This window comes from Hypomesus nipponensis, chromosome 4 (genome assembly GCF_054491055.1).
Source record: "Hypomesus nipponensis isolate SF chromosome 4, ASM5449105v1, whole genome shotgun sequence".
In the NCBI taxonomy this organism is placed as follows: Eukaryota; Metazoa; Chordata; class Actinopteri; order Osmeriformes; family Osmeridae; genus Hypomesus; species Hypomesus nipponensis.
The window spans coordinates 1,333,251-1,348,340 of NC_140364.1; the positions used below are offsets into that span (position 1 = coordinate 1,333,251).

Consider the following 15,090-nt stretch of genomic DNA (forward strand, 5'->3'; position numbering starts at 1 on the left):
GAGGACCCGTCCCCCCACCCGAAGGTGGAGGGAGGCTACCCTCTCGTCCACCGGGGTGAACCCCAATGTACAGGCGCCGAACCGAGGGGAAACAAGTATTCTCACCCCAGCTCGACGCCTCTCACCAAGGGAAACTCCAGAGTGTAAAAGAGTCCAGCCCCTCTCAAGGAGACTGGTTCCGGAGCCTATGCTGTGCGTCGAGGTGAGGCCGACTATATCTATCTCGCACGCCACCAGCTCAGGCTCCTTTCCCGCCAGCGAGGTGACGTTCCACGTCCCTAGAGCTACAGTGGTATCTGAACCTTTTGGAATTTCTCACATTTTTGCATAAAATCACCATCAAATGTAATTTGATCTTTGTCAAAATCCCACAGATGAAAAAACAGTGTCTGCTTTAACTAAAACCACCCAAACATTTATAGGTTTTCATATTTTAATGAGGATAGCATGCAAACAATGACAGAAGGGGGAGGAATAAGTAACTGAACCATCACATTTAATATTTTGTGGTCCCCCCTGTGGCAGCAATAACTTCAACCAGACGCTTCCTGTAGCTGCAGATCAGTCTGGCACATCGATCAGGACTAATCTTGGCCCATTCTTCTTTACAAAACTGCTGTAGTTCAGTCAGATTCCTGGGATGTCTGGCATGAATCGCTGTCTTGAGGTCATGCCACAGCATCTCAATGGGGTTCAAGTCTGGACTTTGACTTGGCCACTCCAGAACGTGTATTTTGTTCTTCTGAAACCATTCTGAAGTTGATTTACTTGTGTGTTTTGAAACATTGTCTTGTTGCAGCATCCATCCTCTTTTTAGCTTCAACTGTCTGACAGACGGCCTCAGGTTTTCCTGCAAAACATCCTGATAAACTTTTGAATTCATTTTTCCATTAATGATTGCAAGTTGTCCAGGCCCTGAGGCAGCAAAACAGCCCCAAACCATGATGCACCCTCCACCATGCTTCACGGTGGGGATGAGGTGTTGATGTTGGTGAGCTGTTCCATTTTTCCTCCACACATGACATTGTGTGTTCCTCCCAAACAATTCAACTTTGGTTTCATCAGTCCACAAAATATTTTGCCAAAACTTCTGTGGAGTGTCCAAGTGCCTTTTTGCGAACATTAAACGAGCAACAATGTTTTTTTAGACAGCAGTGGCTTCCTCCATGGAGTCCTCCCATGAACACCATTCTTGGCCATTGTTTTACATATAGTTGATGTGTGCACAGAGATATTGGACTGTGCCAGTGATTTCTGTAAGTCTTTAGCAGACACTCTAGGGTTCTTTTTTACCTCTCTGAGTATTCTGCGCTGAGCTCTTGGCGTCATCTTTGGTGGACGGCCACTCCTTGGGAGAGAAGCAACAGTGCCAAACTCTCTCCATTTGTAGACAACTTCTCTGACTGTCGATTGATGAACATCCAGACTTTTAGAGATGGTTTTGTATCCTTTCCCAGCTTTATACAGATCAACAATTCTTGATCGCAGGTCTTCAGACAGCTCTTTTGAGCAAACCATGGTGCACATCGGACGATGCTTTTCATCAAGACAATTCTTACAAGGTGTGTGTTTTATAGTGGGCAGGGCAGCTTTAAGCCACTCATCAGTGATTGGGCACACACCTGACTTAAATTGCTTGGTAAAAATTGGTTTATTTTGCTCTTTAAGTCTCCTTAGGCAGAGGGTTCAGTTACTTATTCCTCCCCGTTCTGTCATTGTTTGCATGCTATCCTCATTAAAATATGAAAACCTATAAATGTTTTTTCATCTGTGTGATTTTGACAAAGATCAGATCACATTTGATGGTGATTTTATGCAGAAATGTGAGAAATTCCAAAAGGTTCAGAAACTTTTTCATACCACTGTAGCTTCTGCAGCCGAGGATCGGACCGCCAAGGCCCCATTTGTTGTTTCAACAAATGTCCCCCCCCCCCCCTCTCTGCTGGTGGAGGAAACGCCGGCCCCGATTTTAACATATTTCATTCATTCATTTAGCAGATGCTTTTATCCAAAGCGACTTCCAAGAGAAAGCTTTACAACAGTGGTTTTCAAACTTTTTTTTCAGCGACCCAAATTATATGAAAAGGGGTGTTTGCAAATGTACAATTTTCCTACCGTTATTATTTATTTGTTCAAGTTTTAACATAATAATTAGTTCTAAAGTATCTATGACGCCACAGCTGCCTTGCTAATGCATGCACAGTCTGTGTTTGATGTGATGCTAGTTCGGAAAGAAAGATAGGTACTTCCACATTTAATGCGAGCGTGCACAGCACGCGAGCCAACATTTTGGGCCTTTATTTGAGCGCAAAATAGTTTTTGAGCTTTATGTTAAATAAACACAGCCGTTTTTTCATTGGTAAAACCTTGTCTAGTGAAGGTGATGTCTTTTTGCCTAAATTTTTCAGCCCCACCGTTTCTTAGCCTGGTTTTCCATCGTTATTCTTCTCCCGGTGCTCCCGATGGCCAGTCCGGTACTGCGGGGCTGTGCCGCGGTGGTGGATTTTCAAGTCATAGTATTTTAAAATCTCGTGCTGTCATGGGGTGCTGCAGCACCCTCAGCACCCCGAGTTCCCGCGGCAATGCATATGTATGTATTTGTTTGAAGCTCATGATCCGATGTTTCTGGTTGGACTTGGACCTCTGTTGACTTGTCTGGCTCTGGCACACGCGTTCTTTTAGTACCTTTTCTGAAGCCAGGCTAACATAACGACTCAACTCCGAAACTCGACATACTTTATACTTTTTATACTTCGTATTTATTCTGCGAGCTACACGTGATGCGCTATCCTTGCAAACTTCTTCTTCTGCAGGTAGGCTACGTCCGATTACAGCACCTTGCACCAGATTGTTGCGCAATCATTTCAAAATAAAAGAAAATCCCATATAAAACGGGAAATAAACAGGAAACAAAGCACTATTCGAAAATGGTTGTTAAGTCATTTACAAAAACCTAAGACAAAATAATTATGAAAACATTTGCCGACCCAATTTTTATCCCCCAGACTGCTTTACAAAGTGCTTAGGTCACTGATAAAAACAAGATAGCCCCAAGCATTGCGGGCAGCCAAAACAAGAAGCACACATTGTGAACAACCAAAAAATAAGTGTCAAAGGGAAGAACCATAAGAGCATGTTGCTCTTATGATGTCATTACATTACATTTACATTACATTTAGTCATTTAGCAGACACTCTTATCCAGAGCGACTTACAGGGACATTCCCCCCCGAGGCAAGTAGGGTGAAGTGCCTTCACCGGCTGTGCAGATTGACACAACGTCAAACTGCACAGCCAGGAATTGAACCAGCGACCTTCTGATTACTAGCCCGATTCCCTAACCGCTCAGCCACCTGCAACGTGCATTGCTGCGCAGCAGCTACAAGCGATGGAATAGTCCACAGTAGTATTGGGTGGGAGGGGAAGCCTGCGTTGACACAAGGGCTGTCCCCATTTAGTCTATTAGACGAGTAGATTTTCTGGTCGATATGCTCTTGGTCGACTAAGATTTTTTTAGTCAAGTCATGAAGCACAAATAAGTTAGTGTCCTATCAATATAATTGAACGTATGAAAGGGGCTATAGCCTACAAGTCATTAAAAAAAACACATCTAGAATAATATACATCATCAAAAAAATATTATGGGATTCTAGTTTTTGGTCACATAGCCATCATGTGAAAGGTTGGATTGGGAAGCTGCAATCATGATTCATTCACCCGGCTTGTTTTGAATGGGCTGCCGGGGCGTGTTTGAGTTTCTATGCTGTGAGGAGCTCTACAGCCTTCTCTCCTAGTCCCGTTTTACACTTCATCACAGCATCTGCAATTAGAAGTCATGAACTTATTGTTAGCACCAATTTGAACGTTGAACGCCATAGTGTAAGCCATAGTTCACGGCATCTCAAAACACCTACCACTCTTTCGGAACTCCAGCACCTTAAGGCGCTCCTCAAGGTCTTGGAGTTCAGCCTGTGTTTGGGCCACCTGTAGGTCCATCACTGGCACCTCTTCAGCATGTCTACCCTGTCGTCGCCTGAATAGGAGAGCCTCTCACTGGTTCTCCTCCAATGTCTCCATCTTCTGGAACATAAACTGTAATGTGTCTGTCAGTAAAGACAAGTAAAACAAGTTTACAAGAGTTAACATGATTGGTATACACTGTGGTTCTTCGAGATTAGCTGTAACATTGATGTAAATAACACATGTTACCTTGAATGTTTGTATACAAAGCATTAGTAAGACAACATTTGTTGTTTTGACAAATATGTAACCCCCTGCCACGATCAGAACAACTTAAGTATGCCTTACAATGAGTTGGCAATGCTATTGAGAAGCTTTGAGTGTCTTATATTTGCACTTGCTTGGCTGCCAGCTGTTTTCCTGGACCCCATGTGGGTTCTCCTCCACCAGACCAGAGTTGACACCTAGGGGTCTGGTGATGCAAAAGTTTTAAGTCATGCTTTTGCTTCAAAACATAGCCTTTTGGGTTGCCGTCCCTTACAAAAAAAGAAATATATTAAAGTATACTATAAGTATACTAAAATATGGATAGTACACCTTTAGTTCACTTTTAATATACTTTTAAGAAGTATACTTAGAACATTGTTTACTTTTAATATACTTTTAAGTATGCTTTGAAAATAGTTTTTTGTGTACTGCAAAGTAGCCTGTGAAGTGCACTTTCAGTTCATCAAGTATCCTTCCTCAAGTACTTCAAAGTATACTTTGGAATACCCTAAAGTAGCCTGTGTAGTGCACTTTCAGTTCATCAAGTATACTTCCTCAAGTACTTCAAAGTATACTTTGCAATACTCTAAAGTAGCCTGTGTAGTGCACTTTCAGTTCATGAAGTATACTTCCTAAAGAACCTCAAAGTATACTTTGCAATACTTTCAAGTGCACTTTCATTTAATGTAAGTACGTCAACAAGTAAACTTCTAAATGTAATATTACTATTATTTACTAATGTATTAAAATGTTTATGGGCCCCTCAAACGCCTCAGATCTTGAGTCACTTGGCGAGAACGGGGCCCTCATAATAGTTTACTGCAGATTCGTAGCTCTTCACTACGTACTCAATAACGTACTTTTAAGACGTATGCTTAGAAACAGAAAATGGTATACATTTTTTTCTGGCGTAGGATGTATGTTTTCTATTATTATACAGCAAAAACAGTCCAAATAATTTTAAAGTACATTACAGGTTAAATTTGTTAGATCCATCTCATTCTAATTATTCATGTCTATGAAAATCTAATGCATTGCACATTGACTCTTTTTTTGTTACTGAAGCTGTAACCTTAATTACTGCTAAAACATTCTGAAACCCTATACTCTTATACTAATAATTATCAATTGGAGTATTAATGGAAAAAAACGAAAAAGCTACTTGAGAATTTGAAGGTTATACTGTCAAACTGACTGAAGAATGAAATAACGACATGAAATAATGGAGATAGTGTGGCTCATTGGCTAGTCAATTCCCATGATGCAAGGCGGTAAATAGTGTTAAAATTTGCTGATAAGTTTGCCGTTTGTTCGAAATACAAATGTAACTTCATGAATTTTGATTTTTAAATGTGTCTGCTTAGAATGTAGAGTTTTGTTGCGTGGTAATTGTCATTGTTGTGCTGGTTTACCATTGTAACCATGAGTTAAACGACTGTTACATTTGATAAGAACAGCTGGATTCTAGGAACAGTATTGGGTATGCAGTGAAGAGCTACGAATCTGCAGAAAACTATTATGAGGGCCCCATTCTCGCCAAGTGACTCAAGATCTAAGGCGTTTGAGGGGCCCATAAACATTTAAATACATTAGTAAATAATAGTAAAATTACATTTAGAAGTTTACTTGTTGACATACATACATTAAATGAAAGTGCACCTGAAAGTATTGCAAAGTATACTTTGAGGTTCTTTAGGAAGTATACTTGATGAACTGAAAGTGCACTACACAGGCTACTTTAGAGTAGTCCAAAGTATACTTTGAAGTACTTGAGGAAGTATACTTGATGAACTGAAAGTGCACTACACAGGCTACTTTGCAGTATTCAAAAGTAAACCTTTTGTACACTACAAGTGTACTTTAAAGTGTACTAAATGACCTAAAAAGTGGGCCAATTCAGTTTACTTAGTACAAAAAAAGTATATAAATAAGTACACTGCTAGTATACTTTAAGTAACATGATAATAGTATACTTTTTATACTTAGTATACTTACAAAATAAACTTAAAGTATACTTCTTTTTAGTAAGGGATGGTTCATACAATTATTGTCACTGTTAAAAACGGTCATTTATTACTTTAACATAATTTCCCAGGGACACAGCCTAGGCCGTGTGACGGTGGTAGGATACTCTGTACAGAAATGAAAGTGGAATTTAGTTTAAGTACATAGTATTAGCATTTTGATATTGATATAAAACGAGTAGCATCGCACATGTGTGATCGTTCGAAAGCAGGGCCCCACAGCATAGCGTTGCACATGTGTGATTCTGAACATTACAACCGACTATTTTCCGATAGACAAACAATGACACAAACGCTATATAGCGTATAGTATGGCTTCAACATTTACAATTAGTAGGCTAACAAGTAACACTAGCAGGTAGGAGCAGGAGCATTGCTAAGAGTATTATGCTAGGTTGCTAGGTAACGGAAGCTAATTAAAGCTACCGAGCTGCCGTTTTGGGAAAAACTCACTTGTGGAAGCGTCGGAAATATAGCATATTTCACAAATATACAGCTGACCAAGGTACAACGTTGCGGCAACGTTGTCCATGGGACCAAAAAAATAACGTAACCAGCCGACCAAGGTACAACGTCGCGGCAACTTTGCCCACAGGTCTAAAAATAACGTAACCAGCCGACCAAGGTACGACGTCGTGGCAACGTTGTCCATGGGACCAACTGGCAACATTCCCTTTATAACGTTGCTACGACGTTGCCAGAAGGTAACGTCGCGGGTTACCAACTGAGCACCTACTGGCAACGTTGCCGCAACGTCATGTGTTAGCTGGGTTACTGTTTTCCCTTTCGTTAATGTGCGCTTTGTTTTGGTTTGGTATTTTGCACACGGCACGAGCACAATTGCTGCAGAACTACGAACTCTGCCATAGCCTATTTTGTCGGTGTTATTAGTCAAAATGGCAAAGAAATCTGTGGTATGGCAGCATTTCATTAAAGTATATTTACAAAGTACCAGTTGACTCGAAAAACGTTGAATGCAAACTCTGCCAACAAAGGTTTATTTTTCATAGTTCGACATCGAATATGATGTAGCCTACCACCTGAAAAACGTCAGTTGGTCTAGCCCTACTTCGCTCATGCTAATGCCCTGGGTTGATAAATGAATATGCCTATTATAAGAATCACATCCAAATCGAATGACATTATCTTCTCTGGCCAAGACAACAAAATCTTTCTCTGTTGCAACGTTCCCCACTCGGCTTCTACGTAAGTTCGTATGCTGAAAGTTCAGGCAATGATAAGCGCGCTCTGATAATTTGCATGTGAAACAAACAATTGTTTTGTAGTACATTGTAAGAGACAGCCTACTAAATACCATCGGCATTTGGTTACAACGGGACTGGTGATACGAGTCTTATTATTAGTAGGCTATTAGCGGCTGAATCTGTCCAGCAGCCATTGAGTCAGATCGCGAAAATGTTTGTACGTTTTTTTTTCCAAAAGCGTTTCAAAGTTCGATTAGTCAATTTTCAGTCGTTTTTGTCGAGTCTTGGTCGACCGAAGAAAATCTTAGTTGGGGACAGCCCTAGTTGACACAAATAGAATAAACGCTGTCTTGGTATCTTTGTCGATTCTTTTGGGGAAAGTTATTATTTTTAAATGATATTAACTACATACTAACCGAGAGTGAGGTCATGCCGGGAAATATCAAACTGAGGCTGGTATCGACCTCGCTTTCGCCTCGCTTTCGCTCGGTCGATACGGCAAAGCCGAGGTTTGATATTTCACGGCATGACCGAACGGTAAATGGTACCTCTAGGCTAATTGTAGCTAGCTCTCAAGTCTTCTCACGCTGTGTTTCATGTGTTGCCTAGCAACTCATTACTTTTGATAGAAAGCGGACAACATGGATAAAATGGCTTTAATTTCAACACAAAATAACGACACAAGTGATTAAAAGAGTCTAGTCTTAATCCTCACTTTCGATGACAAATCTTTTCATCATCTGGATAGTAAAACTCAGCAGCTGACTCGTCGCTCATTTTGAAGATGACGTCAGAGGGCAATACGGAGCCGTATGGACCGCTGAGGAGGGCAATACGCGTCTGGCATGACTACCCATTAGCCAATCAGAAGGCTCGTACCGTCGTTGCCATATATTAATAATAATAATTAGTTATTATTGACCATATAGTATTTTTATGGAGTCTTTCAAGGGGCCCCTTGTCAGCAGGGGGGCCCCTGGCAGTTGCCTACTTTGCCTAATGGGTCCGCCCCTGCTCATACATCATCAAAAGGCACTTCGGAACTGTAGGGCATTGACAGGGAAGATGTCTGGCAGACTCAAGTAAGTAAGTAAGACTTTATTTATATAGCACATTTCATACAGGAATTGCAGCTCAAGGTGCTTTACATAAAATCAACAAAAACGATAATACAAGTGATAAAAGTAATAGATCTAAAACATATAACAAACCAGACTAGCCGCACTCTATCTGCGGTCTCTCGAATCCGTCTTGGATCCGATCTGCCTCGTGCAGTTTCCAAACATATAACAACCCAGACAAGCCGCACTATATCTGCGGTCTCTCGAATCCGTCTTGGATCCGAGCTGCCTCGTGCAGTTTCCAAACATATAACAACCCAGACAAGCCGCACTCTATCTGCGGTCTCTCGAATCCGTCTTAGATCGGAGCTGCACTTGCGGTTTCCAAACATATGACAAAACACATGCACTCTTGCAGTCTTTGTCGTTTCTCAATAAATTTTTTAAAAAAAGAATACAATTATAATAATAATAGAAACTACAGAATAACAAAATACAATAACTCAACAAAAATTGATAAAATTTAACACATAAGCAATAGTGCAAGTCAAACACAAGCCGCAATCTTTGCGGGAATGCAAAGCAAATCTGTTAAAACAATAATATAACTACTACCAGTTGGAAGGCCCTTCTGAGATAAAAAATTAGTTAAATGCTTTGGTAAAAAGGTAGGTTTTAAGCTGTCTTTTAAAAATGTCTAGCGTATTTGCTTCTCTGATATTTATGGGTAATTTATTCCATAGTTTTGGGGCGTAATTGGCAAAGGCAGCATCACCAATCTTCTTATGGCTGCTTCCGGCGACCTCTAATAGGCCTGCATTTGATGATCGCAGTGTTCTAGCTGGTGTGTAGTTTATGAGAGTTAGCAATGTAGCTAGGTCCTTGTCCGTGTAGAGCTTTGAATGTGAGGAATAGGACCTTAAAGTCAATTCTGAAGGTAACAGGGAGCCAGTGTAAAGTAGCTAGGACAGGACTAATGTGTTCTCTCCTTTTAGTTTTGGTTAATAATGTAGCCGCAGAATTTTGAATGAGCTGTAGTCTTTCAGTGTTTTTTTTGGGAAGGCCAGCAAAAAGTGCGTTACAGTAGTCCAGCCGGCTGGAAATAAAAGCATGAATTAACTGCTCTGCATCATTTTGGTCTATGAATGGTCGTACCTTTGCTATATTCCTCAGGTGAAAGAAAGCAGTTTTGGTCACTTTATTAATGTGGGAGTTGAAATTCAAATCTGAGTCCAGGATTACACCGAGACTTGTCACATCTGGTTTAAGCCAGGGGGTTTAACTTCCTAGATTCTTAGTAAGCATCTCTCTTTTGGATTTGGGGCCACATAGTAGGACTTCAGTTTTGTCTTCATTTAATTTAAGAAAGTTATCATTTATCCATTTGTTTATTGCCAACAGGCAGCTGGTAATGGAATTGATGGCCGTTGCATCGTTGGGTTCAGTGGATATATATAGTTGTGTGTCGTCCGCATAGCTATGGAAATTCATGTTATGTTCTCTGATTATGTCACCGAGTGGTAACATATAAAGAGAGAAAAATAAAGAGAGAAAAACAATAGTGCAAGTCAAACACAAGCCGCAATCTTTGCGGGAATGCAAAGCAAATCTGTTAAAACAATAATATAACTACTACCAGTTGGAAGGCCCTTCTGAGATAAAAAATTAGTTAAATGCTTTGGTAAAAAGGTAGGTTTTAAGCTGTCTTTTAAAAATGTCTAGCGTATTTGCTTCTCTGATATTTATGGGTAATTTATTCCATAGTTTTGGGGCGTAATTGGCAAAGGCAGCATCACCAATCTTCTTATGGCTGCTTCCGGCGACCTCTAATAGGCCTGCATTTGATGATCGCAGTGTTCTAGCTGGTGTGTAGTTTATGAGAGTTAGCAATGTAGCTAGGTCCTTGTCCGTGTAGAGCTTTGAATGTGAGGAATAGGACCTTAAAGTCAATTCTGAAGGTAACAGGGAGCCAGTGTAAAGTAGCTAGGACAGGACTAATGTGTTCTCTCCTTTTAGTTTTGGTTAATAATGTAGCCGCAGAATTTTGAATGAGCTGTAGTCTTTCAGTGGTTTTTTTGGGAAGGCCAGCAAAAAGTGCGTTACAGTAGTCCAGCCGGCTGGAAATAAAAGCATGAATTAACTGCTCTGCATCATTTTGGTCTATGAATGGTCGTACCTTTGCTATATTCCTCAGGTGAAAGAAAGCAGTTTTGGTCACTTTATTAATGTGGGAGTTGAAATTCAAATCTGAGTCCAGGATTACACCGAGACTTGTCACATCTGGTTTAAGCCAGGGGGTTTAACTTCCTAGATTCTTAGTAAGCATCTCTCTTTTGGATTTGGGGCCACATAGTAGGACTTCAGTTTTGTCTTCATTTAATTTAAGAAAGTTATCATTTATCCATTTGTTTATTGCCAACAGGCAGCTGGTAATGGAATTGATGGCCGTTGCATCGTTGGGTTCAGTGGATATATATAGTTGTGTGTCGTCCGCATAGCTATGGAAATTCATGTTATGTTCTCTGATTATGTCACCGAGTGGTAACATATAAAGAGAGAAAAATAAAGAGAGAAAAACAATAGTGCAAGTCAAACACAAGCCGCAATCTTTGCGGGAATGCAAAGCAAATCTGTTAAAACAATAATATAACTACTACCAGTTGGAAGGCCCTTCTGAGATAAAAAAATTAGTTAAATGCTTTGGTAAAAAGGTAGGTTTTAAGCTGTCTTTTAAAAATGTCTAGCGTATTTGCTTCTCTGATATTTATGGGTAATTTATTCCATAGTTTTGGGGCGTAATTGGCAAAGGCAGCATCACCAATCTTCTTATGGCTGCTTCCGGCGACCTCTAATAGGCCTGCATTTGATGATCGCAGTGTTCTAGCTGGTGTGTAGTTTATGAGAGTTAGCAATGTAGCTAGGTCCTTGTCCGTGTAGAGCTTTGAATGTGAGGAATAGGACCTTAAAGTCAATTCTGAAGGTAACAGGGAGCCAGTGTAAAGTAGCTAGGACAGGACTAATGTGTTCTCTCCTTTTAGTTTTGGTTAATAATGTAGCTGCAGAATTTTGAATGAGCTGTAGTCTTTCAGTGTTTTTTTTGGGAAGGCCAGCAAAAAGTGAGTTACAGTAGTCCAGCCGGCTGGAAATAAAAGCATGAATTAACTGCTCTGCATCATTTTGGTCTATGAATGGTCGTACCTTTGCTATATGCCTCAGGTGAAAGAAAGCAGTTTTGGTCACTTTATTAATGTGGGAGTTGAAATTCAAATCTGAGTCCAGGATTACACCGAGACTTGTCACATCTGGTTTAAGCCAGGGGGTTTAACTTCCTAGATTCTTAGTAAGCATCTCTCTTTTGGATTTGGGGCCACATAGTAGGACTTCAGTTTTGTCTTCATTTAATTTAAGAAAGTTATCATTTATCCATTTGTTTATTGCCAACAGGCAGCTGGTAATGGAATTGATGGCCGTTGCATCGTTGGGTTCAGTGGATATATATAGTTGTGTGTCGTCCGCATAGCTATGGAAATTCATGTTATGTTCTCTGATTATGTCACCGAGTGGTAACATATAAAGAGAGAAAAATAATGGACCTAGGCAGCTTCCTTGAGCAACCCCGTAGCAGTTCTCATGTTTCTTAGACCTATGGTCTCCTAAACTAACATAAAACTTCCTTCCTGTGATATATGATTTCATCCAGTTCAATACACTATCCGTGAACCCAATAATCTTTTCCAGTCTATTGATTAGGATGTTGTGATCAATGGTATCAAATGCTGCACTGAGATCTAAAACGATAAGGATAGAGACTTTATTTGTATCAGAGTTTAGTCTGAAGTCGCTAATTATTTTGGTGAGAGCAGTTTCAGTACTGTGATATTTCCTGAAACCTGACTGAGAGACTTCCAGAATGTTATTTTCTTCAAGAAAAGAATTTAGTTGGACTGAAACTATCTTTTCCAGTACTTTACTAATAAATGGAAGGTTTGATATTGGTCTGTAATTTGCAAGTAGACTGTTATCCAATTTGGGTTTCTTTAATAGGGGCTTTACAACAGCTGTTTTGAAGGCATCTGGGAAGACGCCAGTTCTAAGGGATGTGTTTATAATCTCTAGCACCGGACCTGAGACACTATCAAACACTTGCTTAAAGAATGTTGTGGGTATAGGATCAATATCTGAGGTTGTGGAGTTAGATTCACTGACAATTTTTGAAAGTTCACTAAGTGTGATACAGGTAAATGTGCTCATGGTTATGTTGCAGAATCTACTGATGTCAGTTTCGACCCCACTATTACTAGCTCTGATCAAAGTTATTTTGTTCTTGAAGAACAAATCAAGCTCTTCACATTTAACTGCTGAGGATGGCGGGGGGGTAGGGACAGTGTTTAGCAGCTGGTCAATGGTGGAGAAAAGAACTCTGGAGATTCTGGCATTTTCTGTAATAATGTTGGAAAAATATTCTCTCCTCGCTAGACGGATGGTTTTGTTGTAGGTGGTTAGTGTATCTTTATAGATATTGTAGTGGATAGTGATCTTTGTTTTCCTCCATTTTCTCTCTTCTGCACGGCATTTTCTTTTCGTTTCACTAACATTTTTATTTCTCAGCCATGGGGAGGTTCTGCTTGTGGACTTTTTTTTGGTTTTCAGTGGTGCAACAGAGTCTAACACAGATAATAGTGCATCATTGAGGTTCTCTACCATTTCATTCAGAGAGCAATCATGATTAGTTGGTTCATATAGAGCAAATTGTTCAGAAAATTTCATCATAGCTGTATCGTCTAAATATCTTCTTTGGACTAAGAATTCTTTTGTGGTTTTTGTTGGGATAATTTCCACATTAAAAAGTATACCATGATGGTCTGATAGAGGGGGTAGATCAGTTATTGAGATATTATTGATATTTAGTCCAGTTGTTATCACTAGACCTAGTGTGTTTCCGTGCAGGTGTGTTGGGTCTGTTATGTGTTGAGTTAGATTGAGACTGTCTAGGAGATTTAAGAGCTCAATAGTTCTTGGGTCGGCTTTTTTATTTACTTGGATATTTAAGTCTCCGTTTAAAACTACTTTATCATATCTAGTGACACAGTGATAATAGTTCAGAGAATTCTTGTATGAATATTGGCGAGTGCTTGGGTGGCCGATATATAATGACACAAAGTATTGATTCGGTTATGAGCTCTATAGCAAGATATTCATATGAGGTGAATTCACCTAGCTCAGTGATTTTGAAAAATAGTTCAGAGGAGAAGATAGCTGCGACTCCTCCACCTTTTTTGGATTTCCTAGAAACTTGGTGGAAGCTGTAATCTGGTGGACATGCTTCTATCAAAGTTGCTGTTGCCATGTGGTTGTTTAGCCAGGTTTCTGTTAAACAGATGCAGTCTAATTTGTTTTCTTTGACCAGATCATGAACTATAAATGTTTTGTCATTTAGTGATCTAACATTTAGAAGGGCCAGTTTCATCTGTGGGGTATTAACAGATAAAACAGGGGTTGATAAATCTGTTTGAAGAATATGGATAGTTCTGTGACTTCTAACACTAGTTTCAGGTTTGTAACCATGCATTTTACCATGCCATTTTCTGTTTGTGATGATGACCGGTATGTCTAATGAAATAGCATGGTGGCTGTCCTAGCGTAGCTTTTCATTGGGAAAGTCTATGTCACTGAGCTGTTCCATCACAAGGGAATTCCTCCGGGGGGTGCAGATCTGTGCAAGGCCCATGTCCCTTGCAGGAGGCTGTTTGAATGTTCTGTTCTGTTCCATGGGAGGTTGTTTGGAATGTGTCGGTCAGCTTAGACACAACAGGGATAGGGGGAGCAACTTGATTTGTCGTCAGGAGCACGTGACTGATGTTTGCTGTTGGTAGTTAAGATCCTCTACGGTTTGGGTGGAGTCCGTCAGCTTGAAAACGGTCTGCACAGTTCCAGAACACATTGAAAGTATCGATAAATCTCAGTTTGTGTGCCAGACAGACAGATGCCAACCATGTGTTGAAAGATAGTAGTCGACTGAAGGCTTCTTTTCCTCTTCGAAAGCATGCAATTGTTCCACTGATGAATACATCTTGATATCTGTTTTGTGTTCAGTAGCTGGATGAAATGTTTTTTAAGTATTTGTAGCAGAGTCTCGACAGACAAAGCATGGTACCATCCACACCTTTCCCCTACCCCCGACAAGGAAAGGGTCTTTACCCCTTTGTCCTTATCTCCCAGAGCTTTAAAGCCCTGACCCAGCATGGGGTCAGGAACAAAGACCACATGGTCGCACTGTATCAGACAAAGGATTATAAGGAAGAACTTTCTTTTGTGGATTTACAAACATATTCTCACGGACTACATGGCTCATGGACACTAATTCAATGACAGTAGTCGATGTGTTATAATGTGTTTTTCTCATTTACCTAGAACGTTGTTTAATTGATGTTTGATTATAACTCCCCTTCAGATATAGTTAAATCAGTCAATCTTGGTATCAAAATAATTGTATCATACTAACAAAACCAGTTATGAACGTTGTATTGTTATATTCTGAAGTTTAAGCATCCCATGGACATTTGAGATAACGGAA

General features: G+C 40.1%; 1 long non-coding RNA gene across 1 annotated transcript; it reads right to left on the bottom strand.

The window, feature by feature from the left end:
• Positions 1-1,968: 1,968 nt before the first annotated feature.
• LOC146294935 (uncharacterized) lies at positions 1,969-7,103 on the bottom strand. Its single transcript, XR_014753252.1, has 3 exons — positions 6,704-7,103; positions 3,914-4,431; positions 1,969-3,819 (listed from the first exon to the last, which is right to left on the bottom strand). It is a non-coding gene; the product is annotated as an uncharacterized LOC146294935 (long non-coding RNA).
• Positions 7,104-15,090: the final 7,987 nt, after the last annotated feature.